The 18453-nt window shown below is 42.5% G+C and overlaps 2 protein-coding genes across 3 annotated transcripts in view; one reads left to right on the forward strand and one right to left on the reverse strand.

Moving 5' to 3' along the window:
- P2RY14 (purinergic receptor P2Y14) overlaps nucleotides 1-13117 on the reverse strand; it is a 49013-nt gene extending 35896 nt beyond the window's left edge. For both annotated transcript variants that reach the window (XM_044289113.1, XM_044289112.1), the window contains exon 1: nucleotides 12987-13117. The gene's annotated coding sequence lies outside the window, so the exon portion shown is untranslated. The remainder of the gene's footprint in view (nucleotides 1-12986) is intronic.
- The window catches only part of MED12L (mediator complex subunit 12L), a 648568-nt gene that overhangs the window by 189215 nt on the left and 440900 nt on the right, over nucleotides 1-18453 (forward strand). The window lies entirely within an intron of this gene.

An 18453-nucleotide genomic window follows, 5' to 3' on the forward strand; every position in this document is an offset into this window, starting at 1 on the left:
CATAAAACAATGTCCTCTAAGGTGTACATAGCCTTTTAAGTATTGAACCCTAAGTCTGCTGTATTATTAGGAGTAGCCTAATAGATAGCTTGTCAGTGTTGTACTGACAAGCAATAATGCTTAGGATAAGCTACCAATTGATACTGCTTCTAGTTCCGTAAATAAAAGACTTTCCGGAAAAAAAAATACATTTTTATGGTGCATTTTATGGCTTTTTTACACACTTTTCTTGTGGTGTTTTTTTTCTCAATAAAGTTTTTTATGAAGTTACATTAAAAAGCCTACTGAAGTGGAGAAAAACTATATAGTTTTAGAATGCTGCATTTAGAAAATGATGCCACTGATAACAAACCCAGCCTAATACTACCACAATTGTTTAATATCTGCTGTAGTGCACAACGATTTACCATTTGCACATTGGTTTGTAAAAGTAGAGTGAAAAGTGGGCATGTCTTGCTGCATGGACAGGATTTAAACTGGTTTATAAATAGCGACTTTTAACATTTTACTGAATTTTTGCACATTCCCACTCCAGTAGGTGGTGTCAAATTTTTTACAAATATATATCTCTTGTCATATTTGAACAATTTGTCCGAATCTAGCGGCATGTTCAGAATGTTTTCATAATTTCATGTCAACAAACCTTTTGATGTAGAATATGCCAAAATGAAGAGAGAAACAGACCTAAAGGGGTTGTGCATCATAGGTCATCCATATTTCATCTGCGAGGGACATCCGGCACCCCCATCTGTTTGAAGTGGAGGCTACACTCAATGCGATCACTACTTCCTCTTCGTTACATTGCCCGTCATCTCAGAAACAAGTTTAATTACAAGTACTCGCTCTATTACACTGCGCCGCAGCTGCAAGGGAGACGACTGGCAGTGAAAGGAAGAGGAAGCAGCGTTCGCATGGCACACTGCCTCCTGTTCAAACAGCTGATCAATGGGGGTTCCGGGTATCAGAACCCCACAGATCACATTTTGATGACCTACTGTATCCTGAGGATAGGTCATCAATATAAAACCCCTACACAACTCCTTTAAATTACAACATAATATTTTATAATTCTTGATTTCATAATTACGGAAAATAGAAATATATATGTGTAACAGACTCACATGTGTGCCTAAGACTATGTCATATGCTATTAAACTAGACACCCTGAAAGCAAAAGAGCTTCCTTGCCCTGGTAAGTCATTGTAAGAATACAGATTTACATATACTTCCCTAATTATAAAATTTAGTAATTCTTGAAAATACATGATGAGCCTATGACTATGCTGTATTTCATTTATAAACTCTGGAATAAAATTCGTATAAAGGGATCTCATGTGTTGCCCATACATAGCAATGTAAATCCATGAACGGAAGGCTTGCTAACAAAAGCATTTTTGTACAATTTCCAACTGCTAACCAAAACACAAACAAATAGCACTTAGCACAGAGGACAAGACAAGTGTTGGACTTATCTATACTTAAATACATTAAGTTATCTCCCCAGCGCTAAACAGGGACACACAGGAAAGATAGAGAGGAGCAGAACTGCAGTGATTAATGCTGACAGTAAGGACATATGGACAGTATACTTACCATCAGGGCTGCAATGCCATTCTCATCTCTCTCTTTCCTGTGTCGCTTTTTAATACCGGGATGATAGGGAGAGGATAGGGGCTGCAGCAATCATCGCTGACACTAACTACATACGGACACAGTACACTCACTATCAGCGCTGATTTCTAAAATGCCATTCACCTTCCTGTCTTTCTATTATCTCTTTTTATCACTGGGAAGATAGGGAGAGAAGTGAGTCTGCAGCAATCAGTACTGGCAGGTAGTGAAATATCTTCCTGTATACCTACTGTGTTGATTGCTGCAGTCTGGTTCTCCTTTCTCTTCCCTGCAACTAAGGAGGACAGGGAAGATAGAAATGAGCATGGCACCTAGTGAGGTCAGATATTATGGTGCATGTAGAGAGGCACAGGCTGGGTAGAGAGATAAGAGACAGGCTGAGAAACCTCTGTATATTACACACAGCTGTCGTCAGTGTACAGAATACACTGAAAATGGCTTCCTCTTAGCAGCACCCAGTTAGTGGTACTTTACGTGCGGTTTTCTAATTTAAAAAATGCACACAGTTCTCTAATAAAGTATGTTACAAAAATGAATAAAATCACTACCCTGAAATATTGAAAAACATTAAAAAGGACAGTTACACTTAATGACTTAGGCCCCTTTCACACGGGCGAGTTTTCTGCGCGGGTGCAATGCGCGAGTTGAACGCATTGCACCCGCACTGAATCAGGACCCATTCATTTCTATGGGGCTGTTCACATGAGCGGTGATTTTCACGCATCACTTGTGCGTTGCGTGAAAATCGCAGCAAGCTCTATTTTGTGCGTTTTTCACGCAACACAGGCCCCATAGAAGTGAACGGGGCTACGTGAAAATCGCAAGCATGCGCAAGCAAGTGCGGATGCGGTGTGATTTTCACGCACGGTTGCTAGGAGACGATCGGGATGGAGACCCGATCATTATTATTTTCCCTTGTAACATGGTTATAAGGGAAAATAATAGCATTCTGAATACAATAGCGCTGGAGGGGTTAAAAAATAAATAAAAATAATTTAACTCACCTTAATCCACTTGCTCATGCAGCCGGCATCTCTTATTTCTTCTTCTTTGCTGTGTACAGGAAAAGGACCTGTGGTGACGTCACTCCGGTCATCACATGATCCATCACCATGGTAAAAGATTATGTAATGGACCATGTGATGACCGGAGTGACGTTACCACAGGTCCTTTTCCTGTACACAGCAAAGAAGAGATGCCGGCTGCGCGAGCAAGTGGATTAAGGTGAGTTAAATAATTTTTTATTTTATTTTTAACCCCTCCAATGCTATTGTTTTCCCTTATAACCATGTTAAAAGGGAAAAAATTACAATCTACATAACACCGATCCCAAGCCCGAACTTCTGTGAAGAAGTTCGGGTTCAGGTACCAAACATGCCAATTTTTCTCATGCGCGTGCAAAACGCATTACAATGTTTTGCAGTCGCGTGGAAAAATCCTGCATGTTCCCGCAACGCACCCGCATCTTTTCCCACCTTACTAATGCTTGTATTTCACTTTCAGGTTTTTTATGCAATATTTGAAGCTAAGGCCATGAATCAATTATAGACAAAGGACACTCTTTTAGAAACCACTTCTGACATTGACTTAAAAAACTGCATCAAATAACCAGAATGTGGAAAATATTTAAAGGATAACTGTCACACTTAGACCGTAATTTCAATTTTCATATATTCATATATGTACTTACTAATAACAGGATATTCTAGAATCAGTTACTATTAGACTGACTTACCCCACATTTAATAAGATTCAGCCCTTAGCAACCAGTCTGCATAAAACTGCAATTTCTCTATTCAATTAAGATGGCCACCACTGCCCTCACCCTGAGGCTCATCCCGCCTGCCCTCACTAGCCAGTAACAATAGCCCCCCACAAGTGTCAGTAACCAGAGCCCTCCACCCTAAAGGGTTAATCTACTGCAGCACAAAGGGGTCCTCTTACCACATGTTGCTTTCATTTATACACTGAGAAGACGGCAGATCTCCCTTCCCTGGTCTGCGCTGCTCCAACTCTGCATTCTCCAGCTCTGCTGAGTGAGGGAGCGTCTGCCAAGCGCAGGGACAGGGAGAAGTGCACACAGCCCAGGCACTGTTATCAGCTGCTGGGGAGGACCTGGCTTTAATCATTTACTTACACTCCCTGGCTGTCTGTAATCTGACCTTGCACGCTGCATGCTTCTGCGTCCTCCGTCCTTCAACAGAGAGACGGACCTGCATAGCAACCTGATTTTAAGCACAGGTAAAAGTAGGCAGTACAGGAAACAAAACTGTGGAATTAAGGGGTAATTGAATACACAGTGAAAAGTTGAAATAGGGCCACCAAGGAGATATTAATCACCACAATCCAATACAAAAAAAAATAATAAAAAAAAAATGACAGTTATCCTTTAATCACCTAATAGCTGGTAGTATTCAGAAATGCTCAAAAAGCTGCATGTATTACTGGTTAACAATTGTTTTCATGTTGGCATTAGCGTTTTTTTCTGTTTATCTTTGTCAGAAAAGTTCAAGTACAAAATACAACACAGCTGAACAATAAAACGGAAGGGTTCTGGCGGTGAATATTTTTGGGCTTATATGCAAGTATTTTTTAGGGTTGGTGCACATTAAAAGTACAGCATAAGGACAGTGCAGGCACCCTCTAAAGACACGGCATGTAGCCACTGGGGTACAAGTTCTGTACCGTAGGTTTCAAGCCTAGAATATACTGTATACAGAACTCCTACTATTGTCATGTTTCAGATCTTACACGTAGTCCATAGAAATGTAAAAAAATCCCTTGGTTTACATTACCATACAATATTTCTACTACATTCGAGGAATGGAAACCATCACTCCATGTAATAAACATAATCTCCAGATGCCATAAGGAAATTAATAGCTTTTCATTTGTAATGTAAAGCTTTGGAATTTAGAGGGCATTAAGTCAAAAGTCTTTCTGAAATCTGTTCATTTTCCGAAAAAGTACAATTTAGGTTTCCCTTTCACTCTAGGCATTCTTGAGAATTCATCTGGCAACAGCACAGAGATGGTGTCATCTGCCTTCAGCAGCTGAGTTGTGTTTGTCGGCTCGTATTTGTTTTCAAAGGAAATTGTTTGATTAGGGTCATCATGCCTAATGGTATTTTGAGCCCAGTGTTTGTTGGAAAAGGCTTTTACTTACTAAATTTGGTAATGATGTCTCCCTTTTTATAGGAATACAACAATACTTCATAAAGGCCAAGAATCCAATATGAGCCATTTCAGGCACTGTTTAAAAGCATTTGACCTAATTCAAAGTCTATCCATTATGGTTAGTAATTGAAATGAATTGTCAAAATTTGGCAGAACTTTATTTTTGAACAGGAGCTGAAGCTTTATGTTTTTGAGGATGGGGCCTCATGCCAAGTCAATTAGTAATACCTGGATTGAAGCTATGGTTCTGTCCATAGTACCATTCTTGTTTATATATTGAACAAGCTCCGCTATAGATAGGGCAGTGACACTTTTTGAGTTTTTAAAGGGGTTGTCTCACCTCGGCAAATGGCATTAATCATGTAGATAAAGTTAAAACAAGGCACTTTTTAATGTATTGTTATTGTCCATATTGCTTGCTTTGCTGGCTGTATTTCATTTTTCCATCACATTATACACTGCTCGTTTTCATGGTTATGACCACCCTACAGTCCAGTAGCGGTGGTCATGCTTACATGGAAAAAACTGTGTTTTCTGTATTGGGATGCATTGGCTGTAAGTGTATTATAGACTGTAATCCACTTACAGCCTGTTTACCTGTGAGATCCAGGCTGGATCACAGGCTCTCCCGGAAGGCAGCCATGATGCCTAATTAAGGTATCTGGCTGCCTTCCCCGCCATCGGGTCGCCGTCACAGCAGCACGGGGACCCGATGGAAGCTCCGGTACCCGCAAGGACTTTGCAGGTGACGCGGTCAGCACTGACAGCGGCACATCAAGGGTTATGGTGCTTTGATTTCACTGATGCCGGCGCATGCAGCAGGTGTCCGGCTATCAGTGACATGTACGGTTCTTGTCCTTAAGTCACGGACATCTACGGGTTAACCTTCTCTATTTATTGTTGTTTCTCCCACTATGCTACGCGGTTTATTGCTTCTTTTGGACTTGTGGTTAGCTTGTGTTTGGTTCTCGGCTGAGTTCTTGGCACTACCAAAGCTTCATTGAAGATAAGTGTTTCCTTTCCCTTTTGTATTTTGTTTCTATATGTGTGTGTTGCCTGTCCCTGTTGTTTGTCATTAGGCCTGAGGGAGACTCCTATTTGTCCTTCCCTTTGGAGGAACAGGTAGACTCAGTCCTGTCATTAGTTCCAGGGTCCTATAGGGTGAGATAGGATTCTAGGTATCCGGTGTATGAACTTGCCTACTTTTGGGGCCTGTTCATACTGGTAGTCTGTCAGGACTGGAGTTAGGGTTTTCTCTAGGAGGTGTCCATCTTCCTTCCCTAGTTTCTAGGCCTTATTCCGGTATCCCCTTTCCCCTCCTATGCTTGGTGTAGTGTTTTCCTCCCACACACGAGCTTGCAATTCCCAAATCTCTCTCCCAGTGTTGAAGACATGACATTCTTCCCATTAGAAGATTATTACAAATAGCTAGAGACCCTGGAAATACATATTAGCTGTCTTATTTAAATAACAAAAAGCCAGATCAAAGGTAGACTTATGGCGAGAACATGGGGCATGAGTTTGAATGATAAAATGCAGAATTGTGAAATATTTATAAAGATTCCCTGTGGAATATGGTATTGAGAAGAAATATCTGTAAATGCCATTAAAGAGATTGTCCGTTATATTTATTGATGACCTCAGGATAGGTCATCAATATCAGATCGGCAGGGGTCCGACAGCCAGCACCCCGGCGATCAGCTGTTTGAAGATAACGCACGCGTCTTCCCAAAATCTGTGACTTAGATATATTTTACACGGGCCGACAATTGAAAAGATCATCGCTAACCAGTATTACTAGTAACACTCGTTAGCTACGATCTTGCAGTGTAAATGCCAATTACCTGATGGACGAGTAAAATGCTGTTTCATCGGGTAATTGGATCTTTTATGCAGCACAAAAGATTATCATTTCCCAGTAGCAGAACGGGAAACAACGAGACAGTATGGGGAAGAACGATGGCATTAGCAATTGATCCTCCTCATTCTCTGGAGGAGCTGGAGGAGATCACTGCATGTAAATGCAGCAGTCTCCTCCGCTAGCTATCAGCAGATTGTCGTGAAGGAACGATTTCTTCCCGACAATCTGCTAGATCGTCGTCCCGTGTAAAGGGACCATTGGTTTATAATAGGATAGATTGCCAAATTTCTCCCAAATCCCCAAAGGTGTTTTGGGATCTGAAATAGCAATCAGCTCATCATCAGCAGAAAGCCTTTTTTATAAATGGAATCACCGAGGGCTTCCATTATCAATGTAAACATCAAAGGCGATAATGGACAAGTACATCTTATTTTCCTGTACTGCTCTGCAACCAGATTTGTGAGCCTGGCAGCAGTGGACAGACCATACGTGCAACCTGTGCCTGGGACCTTGTACCCAGTGGGGCCCACTGTCACCCTAAAAACAGATTCCTGTTGACTATTAGATTTCATGTAAGGGACTGAGCTAATGAATTCCATGGCTTACGGTTCCTGGTGGACTGTTCGACGGGTGGCTCATGATATGAGATAGAAAAGGAAGGGGCCTATATACTTGTCCACCCCTGGAACCCTATGCAGTACTTGTAATACCCCTTCACCCAAAAATAGATAGATTTGCTTTCTTTGAGAAGTGGCTGAGACAGGTGCACTGTGAGACACACTTTGGTTTGAGCAAATAGACTGTCCTGCTACACATTGATGGAGTATATAGACTGTCCTGTCACAAGCAACAACTGTCTGTCTGACAAAGAGACTGCTCTGTTACTGTTGGCAAGGGCCCATAGAGTTATTTAGCAAACTACATCTAGAAACTGTTCCGTGGTTATTAGTAACCACCAAGCCCCGTGCCTCACAATTCTGTGTCTGTAACCACCAAGCACGGTGCCTCACAATTCTGTGTCTGTAACCACCAAGCACGGTGCCTCACAATTCTGTGTCTGTAACCACCAAGCACTGTGCCTCACAATTCTGTGTCTGTAACCACATAGCACGGTGCCTCACAATTCTGTGTCTGTAACCACCAAGCACCGTGCCTCACAATTTTGTGTCTGTAATCACCAAGCACCGTGCCTCACAATTCTGTGTCTGTAACCACCAGGCACAGTGCCTCACAATTCTGTGTCTGTAACCACATAGCACGGTGCCTCACAATTCTGTGTCTGTAACCACCAAGCACTGTGCCTCACAATTCTGTGTCTGTAACCACCAAGCACTGTGCCTCACAATTCTGTGTCTGTAACCACATAGCACGGTGCCTCACAATTCTGTGTCTGTAACCACATAGCACGGTGCCTCACAATTCTGTGTCTGTAACCACCAAGCCCCTTGCCTCACAATTCTGTGTTTGTAACCACAAGGCTCCTGTGCCTCTATTATGGGTGTAACCACAACGTTAGTGCAATCTTTGAGAGACTGTAAGGGAGCTATTTTTATGCATTTTTTTTAAATCCAAAACCAGGAATGGATTAAACAGAGACACAGTGTATCTGCCCTTCCATAAAGTGGTTGTGCAGTGAGAAGATATTGATGACATATCTTCAGGTAGTTGGACCTCCGCAGATCAGCCTTTGAAGGCGCTGCTTCAAGATTACCTACGCATCGTCTCGCTTGTGTGGGCAGTGCAGCATAATTACTACTGCTTGTCCCATGGGGGCAAATGACACACTCTAATACTAACTTATCGCTAATAAATGATTGACAACAACAAAATAGTGGAGGAAATGGCCGCTGAGCTTTATTAAGGGTCACTTAAAATATTTAACAACCATAAATTAAATAAATTAATTAATTTTAAAATACCATAATAACCGATACCAAAAGACCAATAATAAATTAACCATATAAAGACCAAGATCCACTCAGCATGAGCTGAGCGACACTACCCCTCTAATAAAGCCCAGCGACAGGTGACACAGTGCGAAAATAAGGGAAGGGTGGGTGGGACACTGGTCAGTTCTTCAGGCACATCTGAGCCAGCTCTGCCGAACCTGTAAATATAAAGGGGAACAGCTTCCCGCCACTAAACCAACAACAAATCAGAGGGCTGGAAATCTCCCCCAGCAACAGTCAGCACCAATCAGCTGCGCTCTTCACTTGTACAGCAGGAATCTTCTAGACTGCAGGTAACACATTTTCTGAGGTAAATGTACCTTTACTAGAAAAAAGGGCGGGAAAAGACAAACAGGGGAAAGAAACATGGATCCTACCTCAAGCCTAATTATGTAATACCTATGGTGTCATTGCCCCCATGCTTCCCCCCAAGCTAAACGCTCTGGTGGGGTTAATTCATTCAATTGATGGGAACGAACAGTTGTAATTACGTACATGGTGCTGCCGCTGCAATTGAGACCGTGCACAGGTCACTTTGAAGCAACACTCTCAGGAGTGCCGCTACCTTTCCAAGAAGGGGGTGAGAGGCGGGAGTCAGACCCCTGCCGCTCTGATATTAATGTCCCATACTGTCTATAGGTCATCAATATTTTTGCAATGTACAATCCCTTTAATACTTTATCTCTTTTTGTGATCCACTCCTGATTTTGGCTTCAAAAACTGCATAAAAAACCTGCGAGTGTGACTGCCCGTGTACCGGGTAGAGGCCATTGGCCACACCCATACGTATCTGACTTTCTTAAACTACAGTGCACTTTTATATTTGAAAATTCCATAATCAGTAATTCATCAGGCCATGCCAGTTAGGATTTGTGCACGCGACCGTATGTATTTTGCAGTCCGCAAAAAGCAGATCCGCAAAAAATACGGATGACGTCCGTGTACATTATGTATTTTGCGGAACGGAACAGCTGGCCCATAATAGAACAGTCCTATCCTTGTCCGTAATGCGGATAATAATAGGACATGTTCTATTTCTTTGTGGAACAGAAATACGGACATACGGAAACGAAATGCACACAGATTAACTTCCGTTTTTTTTTGCGGACCCATTGAAATGAATGGTTCTGCATACGGTCCGCAAAAAAACAAAACGGAACGGACAAGGAAAGAAAATGCGTTTGTGTGCATGAGCCCTTAGCAGGATTACAGGAAAACGACTTGATGCATCCTAGAGATATACAGTATTTTTTTTACCAACTTCCGGAATATACTGCTCTGCTAATGGCAGTGTCCGCCACACACTGTGAGCGATATTACTGGAGAATTGGAATTATCTCATTTTTAAGTGAATAGGTGTTTCTTAGCAAATAGCTCTATATATACTAAATCCTGCAAGAAGCTGGTCATATTTTTTTAATGTAATTTAAAAAAATATATATTTTGAAAACACTTAACATCAACTGAAAGAGTCCCCCAGTGTTTTCTCTCACATATTATGGCAATCCAGCGTTCATTATTGGCTGCATACTGCACAGCAGCCAGAGATGGACCTTGCAGCACTTAGACCCCAATGCAGAGTTTTTAATAGTGCCCCCCATCCCAATTATCACAGCAAATAGAGCAGAGACACCATTTGTGCCCCCCCCCCCCCCCCAGGTGCCTCGCTATGTCTGTACCTATGAAAGCTACTAATCACAGACCCTCTTATGTACTTCAGAGGCACATTATTGGGGACCTTCTGCACCTATGGACTAAAGGACAGGCTTGGCTGTACTCAGACACTGGTGCCATATTGCTAGAATATGCCATCAATGTCAGATAGGTGTAGGTCCCACCTCTGGGAACCATTCCTATTTCCAGAACAGGACCCTCAAAGTGAACAGAGAGCATCAGCGAATACACAGCCATCCTCTGTTCACTGCTATGGAAGTTCCGAAAATTACCAAGCCCCGACATTGCAGTGAATCGAGTGGTGGCCGTGCGTGCACAGTGCCCTCTCCATTTACCCAAAGAAGCCAGGTGGGCTCTCTCCGCTATTTTCAGAACTCCCTCAGAGATGAATGGAGAGCACACCGTACACTTTGGGGGCTCCGTTCTGGGGATTGGAGCGGGTCCCAGCGGTTAGATCTGCACCTGACACCGATGGCTCATCCTAGGAATATGCAAGCAATGTCTGAGAAGAGCCAAACCCTTTAATAAAATTCAGTTAATTGAATTGAATTGAAGGGGTTTTCCCACAATGAACGTTAGAATTTCCCAAACTGATCCTGATTTTAGCTGCTGCTCTCGTTCTGGTGTAGAGTCAGCTGTGCACGGTCACTCTCCATTGAATTCTATGAGATATGGAGACAGACAGACACATTTTCCTTTCAGCCTAAGATGTGCACCCATTAGCCCTTGAGACTGTAACCAGTTGCATGCATACCTACACCAGTCAAGACAAAATACCGCATGCTAACTTCTGCTTTGGTTTATCACGGTAATTTTCAGGATGTGGGGGCAGACTGCTTATTATCTTTGTAAAACACTGTCAAGCACGCCTGCCCATGTTCAGGTTTTGATGTTTAAACCTTAAAGGGGTTGTACCACAAATAATATTCTACATTTTTCAAACTAGATCTGGATCTGAATACTTTTGTATTTGCATGTAATTAAACATTTAGTATAACCACTGAGCTATACAATAAAATGTATCTGCATAGCGCCACCTGCTGTTTGTTCTTTTCCCTTTTCATGTCCACCTCACTTTGGTGGTCGCACATGCCCAGTTTAGATCTTCAGTTGTCACTAGTCATAGAAGTTGTGGCAATTACTAGGAGAGAGCTACAGCAGAAAGGACATGCCCCCCTGAGCTGCCAACTTGAAATAAATGTAGCAGAGCAACTGATGCAATAAATGGGGAGATCTCCTGACCCATGACAGGTACAGGCCTGGTTCTAGCTTTGTTAGGCCTCCTGCACACGGCCGTTTTTTTTTTCCCCGTTTACTGGCCGTTTTTTTGCGTACCGTATACGGTCCGTATACGGAACCATTCATTTCAATGGTTCCGCAAAAAAACGGAATGTACTCCGTATGCATTCCGTTTCCGTATTTCCGTTTTTTCGTTCCGTTTTAACATAGAACATGTCCTATTATTGCCCGCAAATCACGGTCCATGGCTCCATTCAAGTCAATGGATCTGCAAAAAAAAAGGAACACATACGGAAATGCATCCGTATGTCTTCCGTTTCCATTCCGTTTTTTCCTGAACCATCTATTGAAAATGTTATGGCCAGCCCAATTTTATCTTTGTAATTACTGTATACTGTATATGCTATACGGAAAAACGGAACGGAAAAACGGAACAGAAACGGAAACACCACAGAAACAAAAAACGGAACAATGGATCCATGAAAAACGGACCGCAAAACACTGAAAAAGCCATACGGTTGTGTGCAATAGGCCTTAGAAAGAGATTGCCCTGTCCTGTGTGATGTCTGATTATCATTGTTTTACATCAATCATGGCATGACCCTTGAAGAAGCATTTGGCACGCACGATGCATTATTTTGGGAATGCTGCTTGCTATTTTTACTATACTTTCCGCTAAACCCAAATGGGCAGCTGTTAGCGAATCTGATGCGTTAGTCTAGATTGTTCATTTTGGGGACAGTCCAAGCTTATATATTTGCGGATTCACAGATTAACAGCGCCCTACGTACCTGGCTTTTAAATCAGGAAATGGGCTTTCAGGTTTAACCAGTTTACTGTGCTGTAGGCTTAGCTGGATGATTATAATTAGTTATTCTTGTGACATTTAGCTTGCTACTATGCGCAATACATATTATCAGCACATAATGAGGATGGAAAGGAAGAAAGATCCAGCACCTTGTTTTTCTTGCTTGACGTTTATTCCACAAACCAAATGTACAGCGGTGATAGAAACCTCCAAAAATAAGCCCCAGTACACATAATGAGGATGCCTGCTTTTCCCTCTCATCCAAAACTTGCTATAATTATTCCTGCACCTCTTGTTTCCTTCTCGTCTTATTTTTAGTGCATTTTGACCCCTTTATATATTTTCTAGATTACACCACTAGGTGGCACACCGTTAATTGAAATTGTTCACATTTGCATCTTGTTCGGAGTCTATGACTTAAATTCACCGGTTAAATAGTGTTTTTTTCTAAGAAACGGAAAACAGATGTCGTTAGAATCTAATCTTTAAATCATAACGATTTAGAATCTAATTAACTAGTAGAAAAATCCGAGCAGCAAAAATTCATGAACTGATCATGGATAGCTTTCCTGCCATTTCTAACATCAGCTAGCAATTCTATAGAGCGACGATGAGCTGATACATGAAGGAAAGGTAGAGGAGGTTACCTGTTCTAGCATGATGCTGTAAGGCACTGTGTCATCCTCTATGCTGAGGTTTTTGCCAACCCTTTCATGATCACAAGAAGGAAAACTCAGCGCAGCAGTCCAGCCACAGGACTCCGACAGACTGAAGCCTGGGTCCTCCCCTTTTGCTGTTGTGACTACATTATACCAATCTTCTTCAACAGCCCTGGTGTTTACCTATCAGTCCAATAAAAATCTTTTGTAGAGGATCCAATATCTGAAGTCGTGAGAACTCGGCTTGGCAATGAGCTACGATGGATGAAAATCAAGTTACACTTTTTTAATTTATTGGCCATGTATATATCTAGACTTACAGATGCAGCAGCTGGGTGTAGTTTTAACTCTTTGGGCTTGTATGTTTGTGCATTTGGATAAGAGTTAGGGCCGTTTCACACGAGCGGATGCCGTGCGTGGCATCCGCTCCGTGAAAGAGTGCCAAGACCCGCTGCAGACTGCAGAGGCACGGAGTATTAACATGACTGTTAATGCTCCGTGCCTCTCTGTGATCTCTTTACTACGAAATCACAGTTGTCACTGTGATTTCGTAGTAAAGAGATCACAGAGAGGCACGGAGCATTAACAGTCATGTTACCGCTCCGTGCCTCTGCAGTCTGCAGCGGGTCTTGGCACTCTTTCACGGAGCGGATGCCACGCACGGCATCCGCTCGTGTGAAGCGGCCCTTAAAGGGGTTGTCTCCCTTCAGCAAATGGCATTTATCATGTAGAGAAAGTTAATACAAGGCAGTTACTAATGTATTCTCATTGTCCATATTGCCTCCTTTACTGCTTGATTCATTTTTCTATCACATGATACACTGCTTGTTTCCAGGGGTTATGACTAGAAATGAGTGAATTTTATCATTTTAAATTTGTTCACACTTCGGCCTCATGCACACGACCGTTGTTGTGACCCGTGTCCGTTGTTCCGTTTTCCGTGATTTTCTGCGGACCCATTGACTTTCAATGGATCCGTGGAAAACTCGGCTAATTCACCGTTTGTCATCCGCGTCCGTGATCTGTGTTTCCAGTCCGTAAAAAAAAAATATGACCTGTCCTATTTTTTTCAAAGACAACGGTTCACGGACCCATTCAAGTCAATGGGTCCGTGAAAAAACACGGAGGCACGCAAGATTGTCATCCGCGTCCGCAACTTTCCTTCATGTCTGGTGATCCTCCAAAAATAAAGGAAGACACACGAATAAAAAAACGGACACAGATCACTGAACAACGGAACCCCTTTTTGCGGACCGCAAAAAAATACTGTCTTGTGCATGAGGCTTTCGTTTGTTGGTAAAAGGTGAATTGCATTATGGATTCCGTTACCAAGGGCCATAACGCAATTCCATGACGGAATGCCTTTGGAGGCAAGAGTGGAGTCCTCCCCTGCATAACGGAAGCGGAAAGGATCCGTTATGCAGGCCATAGACTTCTATTATGATGGAATGAATAACGGAATGCCTCTAAAGGCATTCCGTTATGCATTCCGTCATAGAATTGCGTTATGGTCCGTGGTAACGGAATCCATAACGCAATTCACCTTTTGCCATCAAACGAAGCGTGAATGAATTTCTCAGGGGAAATTTGCTCATCTCTAGTTATGACTAGTGTTGAGCGAGTCAAAGTCAAAGAAATTAAAGTTTTCCTGAAATTTGGATCAAATTCAATTTGCTGCAAAGCCGAAATCCTCACGCTTCGTGGCAATGAATCAATTTTCTCTGAAACGGCGGTAAAAAGAAAACACACTCGCATCATCCATTTGCAAAGAGGTCGTCACGGCCATCCTGATTGCAGAATTCATTGCAGTCATACAAAGAAATGCACTTTAAGACGAAAAAATTCTTTTCTGCCCTCAGTGTGTCATCCGTATTCCACCAACACTGGTTGGCTGAAAATGATTTCCCAGAGCATCTCGTAACAGCGATCCGTGAAAACCATTGATCAAACAGGGATGGCACTCATGCTGTGTCCATGGTTTTCAATGGACCCATAGACTATAATGTGTATGAGAGATCTGTAATCGCGGACCAAAACTGGGCATGATTCTGTGGTGTCTTCACTGACCTACAGTCCGATGTCTGAATACACACATTAATGTCAATGGATATGTTAGGGGTTCATGGAGCCCATGAACAGTACATGTCCATGATTCACGGATGTGTGAAAAAGGCCTTAGCAGGAAAGGAAGGTGTGGCTTGATTGGAATGGGCGTGGCTTATAATGTGACAATTTGCACCAAAATTTTGGCCAAAAATCTGCAGCAAATTTAGCCAACTATTAGGTGTTATAAGCTTAGATTAGACAGTGTAAAGAGTACTAGATGTATCATCTACAAAAGAAAGATGAGCAGCACTCCAAGCCCCTTAGTGGGATAAATCCATATTCGATGTTCAAGTCACCTGATTGCATCCAGGGCAATACGATGAACCCGGAGAGGGGTACTGGCTCGGGATCTAAGTAGAAACAGCAATGTAGAGAAATTCATAGCACTCGTCCAATTCAGTCAGTGGTGTTTTATTTAGTAGTTAGACAGCATACATAGCGACGTTTCGACCCTCAGGTCTTTATGAAGCCATGAGACCTGAGGGTCGAAACGTCGCTATGTATCCTGCCTAACTACTAAATAAAACACCACTGACTGAATTGGACGAGTGCTGCGGATTTCTCTACATTAGAGATTTATTATCTGGCATCAGACATTGTGATAAATATGATGCATTTTTAGGACCCCCAGACACATTAAACTAGTCTTGGCTGAACCTGTCAATTTTGTTGGGAGCGGGCAACAATCTAATGTGTATGGGGGCCTCCTAACTCTCCCCTGCAAGATGATGTCAGAGAAGAGAGAGATCTAGGACCTTCAGGTGTCCAATCCTTTTGTTCTGCTGGAAGATGAGTTGCTGCCAGGGGTGTTGGGCAGCGACTTTCTCCTCTCTGCCCATTGAAAACTCACGCATGTTCGGCCAAGCCCAGCATATATGAGGGAGTTGGGAGACATAGCAGTCCACCAAATAAGCTTGGCACCTTTTGAAGATGTATAAGCTTCTTTAGACTGTCTAGGGCAGGGATGGGCAAACTGCGGCTCTCCAGCTGTTGAAAAACTACAACTCCCAGTATGCATACAGCTATCAGCCTACAGCAGGGCATGATGGGATTTGTAGTTTTACAACAGCTGTAGAGCCGCAGTTTGCCCATCACTGGTCTAGGGCAATGATTAGGAACTAATTGGGTCATTTATTAAACTTGTGTAAAGCAGAACTGGCTTAGTTGCCCATAGCAACCAATCAGATTCCACCTTTCATTTTCCAAAGGAGCTGTCCAAAATAAAAGGTGGAGTCTGATTGGTTGCTATGGGCAACTAAGCCAGTTCTACTTTACACCCGTTTGATAAATGACCCCATAACTGTTTATTCCTGATCATTGCCTGCTCGTTCAGGTGTTTTTACGTGCCGCAATCATTTACACCTGTCTGCATTGGGATGGAACGATTGCTGCTGCGATTGTTCATCCAAGTACAGGTTCATTGTTTGTCGGCAGCACATCTCTGTTTACACAGGAAGATGTGCTACCTACAAATGAGGAGGTTTTAGTGCCGCACTAGGTTATCACCTGGCAAATGAAGGAACAAACGTTTGCTCATTATTTGGGTGATTGACTTTACACTGAGCAATTATCGGGAACAAGCATTCATATGAACGTTTGTTCCTGGTAATTTTTCACTGTGTGGGGGGGCCTTAGGTTAGACAGGATTAGTAAATCTGCCCCATTGTGTGTAAAGGCAGTTCTGCTAGTGCACTGATCACAGTAACAGCTTGGCCATTACTATAATAGGGAACTGAAATTGATTACTTCAGGATTACTCCAGTTTCATAAACACCACTAAACACGTCTTCATCTAAGGACTGTGCCACTCAATGCACTTGTTACCCCAATTGGGGAACTCCACAATATTGTAATAATATAGCTATTTCCCAGGGTCACAGGGGTCGTTTCTTCCCTCTCTATCTCCAATATGTATATTACTGACAATGGTGTCAAGAAGTCTTATGTGTACAGGGCAAAGCGATGGAAGATGTAAAGTACAAGTCAAGGCTGAATAAGAGGATTTGTTGGGGGAAGGGGGGTAAATTTCAATTGCGAGATTAATTGGTATAGGAAAAATATGTTTTCCTATTTCAGCCATTTTTGTCATCTGCTCAAAAAAATAAAAAAACATTTTTGGGTAGTCTAAGAAATTATATTCATCTTTAAAGTACAGTAGTCCAAAACAGGAGATTTTGTCCTGGATACAGATCTATTAGAGGTAACATGAATCCATGCATAGGACAGGGAGGGGCAAACTGCGGCTCTCCAGCTGTTGTAAAACTACAACTCCCAGTATGCCCAGTCTGCCTACAGCTATCAGCCTACAGCAGTCCTTTCAACTGTATGGGAGCTATTGGTCCGTGAAAATGAAAAAAATACAACACGTTACATTTTTCTTCATCCATTATTTACTATCCATAAAAAAAACAGCTGTGGGAATAACCCCATAGACTACCATTTTTCTTAAAATGGACGTGTGATGGCCATTAAAAAAGGGGACTATTTTTAACATCCGTTTCTTAGAAAGTCATCATTGGAAAAAACGCCAGTTAAAAATGGACCATTTTGCCATTTTTAAATGTTTTTTTCACCGTTATGTGACCTTCAAAAATAGGATGGACCCCATTGAAATCAATGGGACTGTTTTTAACAGCCGCTTAGACAAGAGTGCACCAGTTTAACGACTGTTAAAAATGGGTATACTAGTGAAAAATGTCCTTTCAAGGGTTAAAATAACAAAATTATAATACTCACATTATCCACTTCCACGGCTTGGGACACTCACACACTTAGGCCTCTTTCACACAGGCATGTGTGCCCCGTGGTCGTGCTGTGGCACGCAAAATGTGGGGCAGCCGCAGCAGATCGTGGACCCATTCACTTAAATGGGTCCGCGATCCGACTGTTCAGCAAAAAGATAGGACATGTTCTATCTTTTTGCGGAACGGAAGTACGGGACGAAACCCCACGGAAGCACTCTGTAGTGCTTCCGTAGGGTTCCGTTCCGTGCTTCCGTTCCGCACCATTCCGCATCTCCGGATTTGCGGACCCATTGAAGTGAATGGGTCCGCATCCGTGATGCGGAATGCCCACGGAACGGCACCTGTGTATTGCGGATCCGCAAATGCGGTCCACAATACGGCAACGGGGCGCACACGCCCGTGTGAAAGAGGCCTTACTCCTTACAGGATGCAGGTGGACCGAACCTCTGTACAAGTGGTTGAGGTGAGTATTATTTTTCCCAACATAAAAAATGCTAGACATTATTAACCCCTTAAGGACTGGACCCATTTATTTTTTTCCTCCCCACATTCTAATAGCCATAATTTTTAATTTTCCTTTCATATTTGCTTATTCTTTGTGGGAC

The sequence above is a fragment of the Bufo gargarizans genome, chromosome 4, assembly GCF_014858855.1.
Source record: "Bufo gargarizans isolate SCDJY-AF-19 chromosome 4, ASM1485885v1, whole genome shotgun sequence".
In the NCBI taxonomy this organism is placed as follows: Eukaryota; Metazoa; Chordata; class Amphibia; order Anura; family Bufonidae; genus Bufo; species Bufo gargarizans.